Source organism: Hesperophylax consimilis, chromosome 9 (assembly GCF_061612785.1).
Source record: "Hesperophylax consimilis isolate HC1 chromosome 9, BYU_Hcon_1.0, whole genome shotgun sequence".
Lineage (NCBI taxonomy): Eukaryota > Metazoa > Arthropoda > Insecta > Trichoptera > Limnephilidae > Hesperophylax > Hesperophylax consimilis.
Genome location: NC_142844.1, coordinates 19,851,807 through 19,864,405, shown reverse-complemented (window position 1 = coordinate 19,864,405; position 12,599 = coordinate 19,851,807).

The window sequence follows — 12,599 nt, the reverse complement described above, 5'->3', positions numbered from 1 at the left end:
ATCAAGAGATTGCTGCAACAATGCTGAAGTATAAATAAATACCTACACTGTCGAATAAATCACAAGCGATTTGGTATAAACTAATAGTATGATGAAACCAAAAGCTCGCGTCATCGCTTCAGTTAAAAGCTCGCGGCAAAAATGGTTCTCAGAAGCGTTCCATCGGATGCCAATGTTCCAATGCACATATATTATTATCAACATAAACTGTGGACGCATTCAGAACATGTATTGCGTTTAACATATTTGAACGCTAACATCACGCATATTGCGGTTGTAGTTAGGGGAAACAGGAGCAAAACAAGTCCCCAAGCCGCGCAAAGAGAGTAACAATTTAGCATATCCTCGAAACGTTTGTTTTTAGTAGTCGTGTAAATGAAAGTTCAAAGTATTATAGCGCTTGTGATGTAATATGGGAGTTTATGAAAAATATTCATGAATATCAGCTTAAATTGAAAAATTACCTGAAAGTAGACTATAAGATGCTATATCTGTTATAATTTTTTTTCCAGCTTGCAACATTATTTTTACCTTGAGCTTTGTAACGATTAAAATATTGTTTTTCTTACTTTTCTTTTTACTACTATTTACAATATTTTATCATTACTAACATAATTAAGAATTCTATAATTCACTCACCATATACAACAGCCTTGTTTCTTTATGGTGAGGAAAGGCTATGCTTATTTTCAGAATACTATAGAGAATTTCCAGGAGAAAATTGCGCTAACTTCGGGGCTTGATTCTAGGTGATAGTACCATCACGTAGAATCACCTCCCGAAGTTAGAGCACTTTATCCCCAGACACCGTTATACGTGTAAAAATTGTACATTTATTCTAAAAAATACAAGTTTTTATGAGATTGTTACACTCAGTATCGCCATAACAAGACACAAACGTTCAAAATCGAAAAACACTGCATAGTGCTTTTTTAACTTAAGCAATATAATGTGACCAGAACTGTATAGCTATGTGCATCTTAACTCTCCTCCCAAACTTCCTTCCGCCCCATAAGATTCCCCAAAATGGGGATTCCATAGCCCCACTGTATCTCCACAGTCGGACTCTTGTGTGGTATCATATTAGAGAATCGGGCAAGACATTGGACGCTTGGCTAAGGAACGACGTCTCCTTTAAGGGAAGCGCTTGTTCAACTACCTACCTCTTATTTAGTATGTGAGAAAGAGCTGCAGCATTATTGTGACATTTTATATTTAGTTTGTAATAAATATTTATATTTTTCCTTTTTAAAATTTGACGTATAATACGTTAGACGCACAACTGGGTAAAAATGAACACAAATGCTGATTAATACTTCTGTTCATTAAAAAAAGTGGGTGTGTCAAGCCTACGCAAGACAGAAGTGAAACTTCTAGTTTCAGCTGATGCTTGGCGTGGCGCAGTTCGCTGGTGTCTGAGAGAGAGGAAAGAAGAGAAGAGAGAGAACGTTCGTGAGCGGCTCCCCCACCTCAACAAGGTTTCACTTCAAAAATGCCACAGCCGAGAATCGAACCTCGCTTAACTGATTGAAAGCCAACCACGCTGAGCACCAACTGTAAGCAAAGCCGCATAAATTGATTATATTATGTAGGTTCTGAAAATATGAGAGCTTGTTATGTTTTATAATGTTACCTACATCACACCCAAAATATAATATATTTTTAAAAATAATGTACAATGTACAGAAATAGAATCCCACACAAGATCGCGTAGTGCGCTCTAGCGAACGGATATTTTATCAGAGGGAGATAGTTTTAATTTTTTTTTCTGTAAATTATTACATATTATCAAAATAAATAAATTAATTAAATAAATGTAATACAATTATCATAATATACGGATTAGATAATAATTTTAATCCAACACAATAACGCAAAGCGCGCTCTAGCGGAGTAATGTTTTATCACAGTGAGATAAGTGTTTTTATTATTTTGCAATATTATTTTCTTTTAAAAAATGTTCTGACCTACTAAAAAATAAGATATTGAATGAAAAAGGCGTTAAAAACAAAAAAATAATGTGCGATGGCCGAGAATCGAACTCGGATCAACTGCTTGGAAGGCAACTATGCTGACCATTACACCACCAACGCCAGTTGTCGGGATGAGCTAAGAAGCATTTATATGTTACTTCAAAACTTTGACTAGATCAAATGAACTTTAATCGGTGGTGGGGGTACCCGCATTTTCGTTTCGGTCATGAGTCGGTTTTACTCCGGTCCTCGAAATTGCATGACGCGCGTAAAGAAGTTTCACTTCAATAATACACCACCGTGCATTATTGCCTAGATATATACATTGCCTTGTCTTCCCCTAAACGTAACGTACTGACATCCAACATGCGTTACTTGCCCACAAATAACTTCGGTTTGCAAACTAGTTAACAACGCTTAGCATTGTTCAAACGCCGATTTTAAGAGAAGCTTTAATTTCTACGGAACTTTTCCTCGTTCATCCTAAAACAATAAACTCAAATAAAATCCGGTGGGCATACTAACTCTACAACACGAGTAAAAAAATAACACTGATAGCTGATAATATATTTATAATTATTTTTTAACACTGAATAAACACATACCTTCAAATACACCAATCCATTCCTTCCATATAGATTTGATTGGAAACCAATGTCGTCACTGACTTTTTAAACACTTTTTAAGACGTTTTTGATTATTAGATCGAGACAGTTAATCAACATTGCATATTATGTCTCTCTTACACAGCTTGACATCGCGTACCGCCATTTCATTTGATTTGAACTTTTTTATCAAAAAATAAAGACATATAAACATATCAGTCACGTCATAAGAATGGTGAGTAGGTACTTACGGCGCCGTGAAATTTGCAAATCTTTTTTTCTCTCTGGAAATTCTAGGTCAACGCAATTTTTTTCAGCTTGCAACATTATTTTCACCATGAGCTTTGGAACGATTAAAATATTATGGCGAGACGCCATATTTGTTTAATTTGATATTTTTCGTTTGCTCAATGGATTGAAAAAGGAGTTGAACTCAGCGAAACCAGCTTGTAAAACTAGGTATCTTGGTATGAGAATCGGGTACCGTGGCAACTCAAGACACTGGCAATTCATTTGAAAAATGATATTAAATCATTAAGTGATGAAAAAAAACTGTTCTACACGAAGATGAGTATTGCTGATTTATTAAAATCCTGTTAAAAAGGTACACAGCAGGTCATTTCCTAGTAAATTGTCAGTAAAACACGAATGTGTTCATTCGTTAAAGGCCTGCAAACAGGAGTTTTTAATAGTAGTACGAATAATTTGAAGAGATTTTTAATAATTTTGCAATATTTTATATCAGTAAGTTTTATCCGTATTTTTAATCCAAACCTTACCACGATGAAGTGTATTGAATTGCCACTGTCCTGCGTTACCATGTTACCAGTAATCGAACATCATTCCCATATACGATATAATAATGAAAGCTCTTCTTTTAAGAATATTTGTGTCTTGTTTTGAGAGTTGTGGAGATATTTGAGGTGTTTTTCAGTATGGTTGAATGAATTCATTTTAATAAATCAATTTGCTCCTTTTGCGAACGGGCAAAGGATGGACTGGCAAAACCGGGTAGTAGGTAAAGCCGGTAAAATTATATAACGTTCTATTTTAAGGTTTACCCAAAGAATCTAAGGAATGTTGAACCATATTGAAACAACTAACAGAAAATAGATCCACACATAAACACAGACATGATGTTCCGGCGTCGGTCAAAAAGCAAGGTGCAGAATATCCAGCAGCCATAACATCTTCAGCTTGTTGTCAATAACGACCTGGGTGGTCAAGGAGCTTTCGACTAGCAAGCTGGAGGTCGCGGGTTCAAATCCAGGCATACTCAAGTAAATTTTATTTCGTTAATTTGTGTTTCACAAATTATTCATTTAAAATAATATATAGTATATTTGCCAGAGTATATGTTCCAGAGTGGAAGATACTCTCCGTATCGCCCTGGTGTGAGACCAACATTCAGAATTGAAACGTTTTTGGTGACCAGATCTAAATAGCCAGGTACTCACCCACCTTCCTCCACCCCATCTCCTTCCCCTCCACACTACCTTCAGACTCACAATATCATATTATATATCCATGTAATAAAGATGTATATTTTTTTTAACTTTTTAAAAGGAAGACAAACATTCCCGTGTTACGAATAACCTGATAATATTTGAAAATTCCCAACTACCACCACAGTAAGCGTAAAATGTTGCTTATGTTGTGATGGAGGACTTAGCCAGTAGAGGAATTGAACGCTTTACGGCTGGGTGGAACCCAAACGCGATGTCAACTCAGCCACCGACCGGTCATTTGAATATTATTAATTATTACTGTAAATCAAAGTTCATAAAAATAGCACATGGTGTTGGGAATGGAGGCGGAAGAATTTGTCAATAATAATTACACCGGAATTCCCCAATGAAAAACATTATATAAAAATATGAAATATTCTGAAAAAATAAGAAAATACACAGATTTATGAAATGAGATTAAAAGAATTTGGCATTCTCAGACTATAAAAATATTACCATTTGTTATTTCGGCTACTGGCATTATAATTAGCTCTCTCATTCAAAATTTAGGCGTATAGATCTGTCAAAGAATTTATATATAAAAATGCAAAAATCAGTCATTTTAAATACATGTAGAATTACGGAAGATTTTGAAATATTTATATAACGGGTTCAGTAGGATTTATAGGTCCAGTTAGAAGTTCTACAGAGCCGAACCCTCTGATATGAAAATATCTGGAGTCGGTGAATTATTTTCCCATTTGATCTCTGGTGAGTTGACGTGTTGCTGATCTTGTATTGTTTTGTATTTATTATGCTTATATAATGCACTTGCATAATGTGAATTGACTAGATGATAATTTGTATAAAAGTGTGTGGAAGGGTTTAGTTTTTCCTGTGGGGAAGATTTAACCCGGACATAAAGTCGGAAAATAATTTAAAAATTATATTTGGTTTGAGATTTTAACAGTGAAAGTATTATCGTGATTCTTTAAATAGCTAACGTTTCCGACAGCGTTACAGTGTCCATCATCAGGGTAGAGCGAAACTCAGCAGTTGGCTAAAGGAGGAAGCGCAACACGGCGTGATACCCCAAAAATAAATAACGGTATTTATGACTTAAAATATTTAGAAACAAACATTATTATGTAAAACATTTTGTAGGGTAAATTAATAAAACAATTATGAAAAACATAATTTTTTTATATTTTTTTTTTATAGTGAATACCTCACAAGAGTCCCAACTGCTCCCGTCTGGAGCCAGTGAGACTATGGCATCCCCGATTGGGGGATGTTGTGAGGCTGAAGGTAAGTGGGGAAGGGAAAGAGGAAGGTGGGGAAGTGAATGAAAGTGAACGTGAAAGTATGAACCCAACAAATCTAAGCGCTCCGGCTCGGCTCTGACTCAGCTCAGCTCGGACGAGATTATATGTGACGTCATCTAATATCTAATGCAATAAGGATATTTTATACGATAAGTTTTTTAATAAATCTATGTTTGAAAATGAGTTGTAATGTGCTTGAAAAAATTAACTGGAATTTCTCAGTGCAAAGTAACTTTGTAAGCTTCCTATAGAAGCGCAGGGAAAGAGCTTTAAGATGATTTCTGCACGATACAATCTCCGTCCACTTAATATAAATATTAGTCTGCACTCTTGTAAATAATGTAGCCTAATAAATAATGTATATGATACGGGATTGATGTATCGGAACTCAAGTGGTATAGCAATATTGATAATGTATTGGCGCGTCTGGTCATCGCTTTCAGCTCAAAATATGCCTTGAATCACTCACAGAAGAAATAAACTTTATACTGACAGTAGTGATGAGTCGTTCATGAACGAGCCGCTCAATTGTGCTGGCTCTTTCTGATGTGCCGTATTCGTACGAATCCGGGTAAACCGTACCGCGACTCTTTATGAGGAGATATTTTAGAAAAATAACCTCATTAAAATTATCCAAGTATTTGTTAGCACTTCCAGATGTCGAACCATATTAACTACCCACAGGGTCTGCCCTGAGCCAAATGGCGCCTGGCGCTAGTAAAAATCTCAAGGGCACTTCATTATGTGTTAGGAATCATCAGCGCCTTGGTTCCTAGACTCCTTGGCAAGTCAGCATCAGGAGCAGACTACGCCAATTGCGCCTGCACTATGACGGTTCTTAACTACCTAGTATCTTATTTATCTCGTGGTATGAGGCGGCGTACCGGTACCAAGAGTCGTACGATCATTCATACGCTGAGAGCTAGGAGCTGGGAGCCGTATCAGTAGAGCCTTAACGGGGGAACTGTACCAGGGAGCCGAATTGGGCGAGTCATATCGTGCGAGCACATTATTCATACGCTCTGAGCTGACGGCTCCCGTTCGATTGAGCCGTCGTACAATTGAGCCGTCGTTCAATTGAGCCATCGTTCAATTGAGCCGTCGTTCAATTGAGTCGACTCTTTGAGTCTTAAGAAAATATTGAGCTGGTACCGTGGCTCCCGCTCATAATACAATGAGTCATGACTCATTGCTAACTGACAAAGCCACTAGAGCCAGTCACTCCGGGTGGCTTGAACTCATATAATAATGTGAGTTATGATCATTCGTTACTAATAAGCCATTTTCCTTTGCTCGATTCGTTGTGTATTTTCAAAACAACCGCCGTAAAATATTAATTATGCGTCTAAAAACTACTTTCAAACACATCGTTACTTCAGGCTGGTTAAATCTTATGGTTACGTCATGCCAATTATTGTAAGGAATGCTGAGCAATCTTGAGAATTATTAAGTTTAGTGTTGGAACCAATTTCATTTAATATTTCATTCCCATCGATTTCTCGCTTGCAAAGTCAATAATAATGATAAAGTTGCCTTAGCGGAAATTAACTTACGATTTCGAATCATATTAATTGCTTAAAAGCAATTGCAAGTATTGCATATTAAAAATACATGATTCCCGTGGCTCTAGGTAAAATAAGATGTGCAAAAATAATAATGAAGTGGTAAGTACGAGTATGTAACAGGATGTTAATAAATCAGCAATACTCATTTTTTCTCAATCCTAGGTCCATGTCAAATGTTGTACGAAACCATTAAGAAGGCTACTGTGTTTGATTTACAGGGAAATTTTAAGCTGTTCTCCCAAGAGACGTCAATTTATGAATTAAAATAACTTTTACAAGCAAGATTAATAATTTTTAGACGACAGATATTGAGATGGTATCACACCTCGGAAGTTTAAAAAGCACGAAGAACCCGCATTCCGAATTTCATTACATAATATGACATCATGGTGATCTTCCTAAGATATACAATACCGTAGTACATTAATTTGATGAATCTAAGGTTTAGCCAGCGTTGACAATGTAAGCGCCCGAAAATATTTTTTTTACGATTTGATTACAAAACATCGACCTTTCTCTACTTTGCACAAATATAATATGCATATATTGTATATATAAACCTTCCAGGATAAGTTCTCTAAATGGTAATGAAAACCCTATCAAAATCCGTTGTGCGGTTTAGAAGAATTAAGCGCACAAACAGAGAGACGCGGATAGCGACTTACTATTTAATTAAAGATTTCCCTTGTACACGTTTGTATCTCTTGTATGGTATTTTTGAAGATAATATGCCTAATATAAAATTTGCCGAGCCGAAACGCTAACTAGCTCGATAGAAAAAAATCGCAAAGTTTGCTCTGAAAATTATTAAAAACATATTTTGTTATATTATTCAATATGTCAAAGGCAAAACTTAAATTTTTCTTTAAATGCTACTTTAAATATTTGTCGAGGGATTTTTGCTCTCTTTTAAATAAGTCGTGCTTTATTAAATATTTTTCTTACGCTTATTAATTATATATTTTTTAATATTATCGCACTCCTCTTAACATTCGTATTTACATATATCCCATCAAACCACCTTCTTCTTCTTCTTTTTGAACGCTTACTACGGAGCCTTAAACAAGTTTGCCCGTGTAAAAGTCAACGGTCTAAACACTCTAAACAGTGTGAACCTTTTAGTGGATAAAGGCTTACCCCTTACCGCAAATGTGTTGTGGTTGGATAGCCCAGGATGCGGGTTGCGGGTTCAAGCAAGCTTCTTCCTCCCTACACCCTTAAAAATCTCAACACAACATCGCGTTTTATGACTATCTGTCCATCATTTATTTTATTACAAGTCCCTCTAGGAGGCCCTGCGGTACGCCTCAGGGTCAATGTCATAAACTATCTACCTGCCTGAGAAAGATAGTCATGAAGTATGCCTCGACTTTAATTTCGTACCTAAAACCGTGATCATGCATTTCGGTGATTCAGGCGGTCAGACAATGGCAGCGATGACAGTGCAAATAAACTTCCTGAAAGTTTGACCCGCCCAGACAGCTTATTTGAATCGCCTTTGTGACAAGCCTGCCAAGTTTTGCGCAACGATTTGCAGCTTGCAAGCTGGGCTGAAGCACAACGCCAATACATAATAGTTACACCTGTCGACCTGTGAATGAATAATTGCCGCAAGTTATCGTTCAGAGGCTTTTGTCCAGATAACTAACAAGTTAACGAGCTTTTGTCAGCGGTAGTTGCACACGTGTGTTTGTGGCATCCCACGCACCGTTTCGAGCGGTTCTGTATCTAGGTTGCTCACATTGTAAGATAGCAGGTTGCTCAACTTTGAATGAATGGCGATGTCTGAAACGCCATTGAAGAACCTGAAGTATCGGCGGGGCGGACAGCTGAGTGGCAGCTCGAGTGTTAAAAGTGAGAGTTCCGGCAGTGGAGGTTTAACAAACGCTAGTAATATGACAGGCTAAATAACTAACTAACCATCACGCCATTTCCCCGCAGGGGGAGGCGTCGATAATAATTGCACGCCTTACAATGCCGTCTTAGCAAACACTATTTTCTTAACCCTTCTGTTATACTGACTCAAGTATCTGATTCATCTGATCGTGTCATGTCTTCCTGTGGCTCCCCGACTTCTTTCTTCATCTATCAATATTCAATAATGAATTGTTTGACGAGCGTTACCTGGTTTTTCGAAGAGATCGGGAATCCACTAACTCTACATCTAGAAAAGGTGGGGGGGTATTAGCAGCAGTCAATAAAAAAATAATAACAATTCATAAATCATCTTGGGAAAGTGGTGGTGAAGATTTATGGTTAATGATAAAACCGCATGAAAATTCGAACTCATTCATCTACATGTGTGTACTGTACATTCCCCCTAATCTATCTGTCGATGATTACTGTAATCGAATCAAAAATATTCAGGATATTTATTTGCAACACATTAATCCCAAATCTCAATTTATAATCATTGGTGATTTTAATCAACCTGAAATTAAATGGACACCTGACATAGCATATTATAAAAAAATACTAGCTCCATCCAATTACTCTTGTCACAAAGCTCACTGCCTTGTCAATTTGATCTCAGTGTGTAACCTTCACCAATTTAATTATTTACTTAACAAAAATTTTAATATTCTCGACCTTGTTCTATCCGATAAAACCAATATTAATATTTCAGCCACAGCTAACTTATCAAAAATCGATCATCATCATCCCTGTTTTGAAATAAATGTAAATTTAGAAAAAATGCAATACTTACAAGAAAATCACTCTCCTGTCAAACATAACTTCAAGAAAGGTAATTATGAAGGATGTTGTCAGGATCTAACAAATGTGAATTGGACCTCACTTTCCAGCAACTGTCATCTCAACAATAAGGTACAGTTATTCTACAATATTCTATGGGAAATTATAGATAAACACATTCCAAAAAAAAAAACTCACATAAAAAATCACTATCCCAATTGGTTTAGCGAATCTCTAAAAATGCTCCTCAAAGAGAAAAATAAGGTTAGACTACGGGCTAAAAAACACAATAACCCAAGAGACTATGCCGAGTTTGCTACTCTTAGAAAAAGATCAAAAAAAATACTTAAAGAATGCTACACAACCTATATTAACCTAGTTGAGCAAGGGATAAAAGATAATGTAAAGACTTTCTGGGCGTATTCTAAATCATTGCGTAATACAAATTCTATTCCAAAAATAATGTATATGGATTCAATGTCTGCAAATAATGGACAGCAGATTGCCAACATGTTCTCTAATTACTTTGGATCAGTTTATACTCAGTCGAATCCCACATCAAATACTTTCGGACTAAATGCTGCTCTATTCAACCAATTTAGTCTTAGTAAACTTAATGTAAGCATGGAATCAATCAAATCCTGTTTAGAAAGAATTGATATACATAAAGGCCCAGGACCAGACAAAATACCTCCTCTGTTTGTAAGATGTTGCTCTAGCTCGTTGATTAAGCCACTTTTCATTATATTTAACGAATCATTATCTACAGGAACTTTCCCAGATTTATGGAAAAATGCACATATTGTTCCAATACATAAATCTGGTGATCAGTCTTTTGTGAAAAATTACCGACCAATCAGTATTTTATCATGTTTTGCAAAAGTCTTCGAATCTATAATGTATAATTTCATATTCACACACTTTAAACCACAATTATGCATTAATCAACATGGATTTGTTCCCAACAGATCTATTAATTCTAATCTTCTTGACTTTTGTGATTACGTTTGCAGTGCTTTTAACGAAAGAACTCAAGTAGATACCATTTACACAGATTTTAAAAAGGCATTTGATAAAGTAAACCATTCTATTCTACTACAGAAGCTTGATCGTATAGGTATCCACGGTGATCTATTAAAATGGCTTAAATCTTACTTGGAAAATAGAACACAGTTAGTACTTATAAATGGGTATGAGTCACCTCCCATAATTGTAACCTCAGGTGTACCTCAGGGGTCCAATCTTGGCCCTCTGCTTTTTTTAATCTTTATTAATGACCTTGGCCCCATGTTACGCTGCCATTTTGTTTTATTTGCTGATGATCTCAAGATTTACCGTAAAATTTCCACTGATTCTGATCAAGTTATGCTACAAGAAGATCTTTACACACTATATAGCTGGTGTACTCAAAACGATATGTTTCTAAATATTGATAAATGTTACATTATAACCTTCACTCGTAACAGAAGACGAAAGAATCATGCATATTTCATTAATAATGTTCAATTAAATGCAGTCACCACTATTAGAGATCTAGGAATCACACTTGATTCAAAATTTAAGTTTGATGTACATATCAGTGATATCACGATTAAATCCTTGAAAATGATTGGTTTTATACATAGAATATCGAAACCATTTAAAAATACCCAATCCATTATAACCTTGTACCACTCGTTGGTCAGAAGCAAATTGGAATATGGTAGTGTTATCTGGAACCCTCACTACTTGAAATATTCAAAAACTATTGAATCTGTACAAAAAAAATTTCTAAGATTGTTATCGTTTAAACATGGACTAAGTTCCGTACTGCAGTCTTATGAGGAACGACTCCAATACTTTAACTTTACGACCCTGGATAAAAGAAGACAATTTGCTGACTTAATATGTCTACACAAAATTATTCATGACAAGCTTGAAGCAACTCAATGTGTGAGCAATATTCTTATTAAAGTTCCCAATAGACGTAATCTAAGGAATCATAATATATTCCATCTAGAATTATTTAAGAACAATATTGCCTACTTCAATCCATTATCTAGAATGTGTCGTCTGTACAATTCTATTGAGTGTAACTACATAGATATATATGCAAATAGTCTCACTTATTTTAAAAAGCAAATTAGCAATAGATTGTGAATGTTTGTTGTTTTTTTTTATTTACTCTATTTGTTTTCTGTTTTATTTTTGTTTCTCTTGTTTTTTTGGATCACATATTTATCTGTATGTTTTGTTTCTGATATCTCCTTTTTTTGCTTTTGCTCACGTTTTGCTGTTTATATATTTTTTGTTAATACATAGTGTATAATGACACTTAATCTGTGCATGATGTGAACATTTTTAAGTGGACTGTTGACATATACGTTTTTTTTTTGCAGCGCTTATCTAATGATTTTTTTTCATGTTAATAGTCTGTAAATGTTCCTAAACAATAAATAAATAAATAAATAATAAACTAACTGTACGCCTTATATTATCCTGGCATTCCTGTCTCTATTTTACATTTCTAATCAAAATGAACGTAATTTATTATTCTTGTTCAACACTCATGCACAAGCCTTGCATCACCTATTAAGGTCTCCTCGTTCAAAATGCAATTTTACAACACTTACTTCCCAGCGACCTCAGTTTTTCGGCAGTGATTGGTCTTATTTCGACCATCCTCTGCAACTACACAACCTCTCTAATGATCTCAAATTGCAAACCTCTTTCTAAGCGTCCCCTTCTTAATCTCGCTCACAGCGCATACAGGACATTTGCAAGCGCATCTCAAAGTAAACAGCGTGTTTTATCGGCCGCGGTGTAGTATTATTTCAGCCGGGAGATGCTTGCGGCTGCTGGGTGCTGTGATCTGTGCTGGATCCGAGACGCGACCGCCAGCGCTCTCCGCCGAGCGCTGCGTGCTCGCGCTGGCGGAGTGCAGAGTGCGGAGTTGCGGAGTGCCCGCTGTCCGCTATCCGCTGCCCGCCAGAGCCAGTCACCGTGCCGC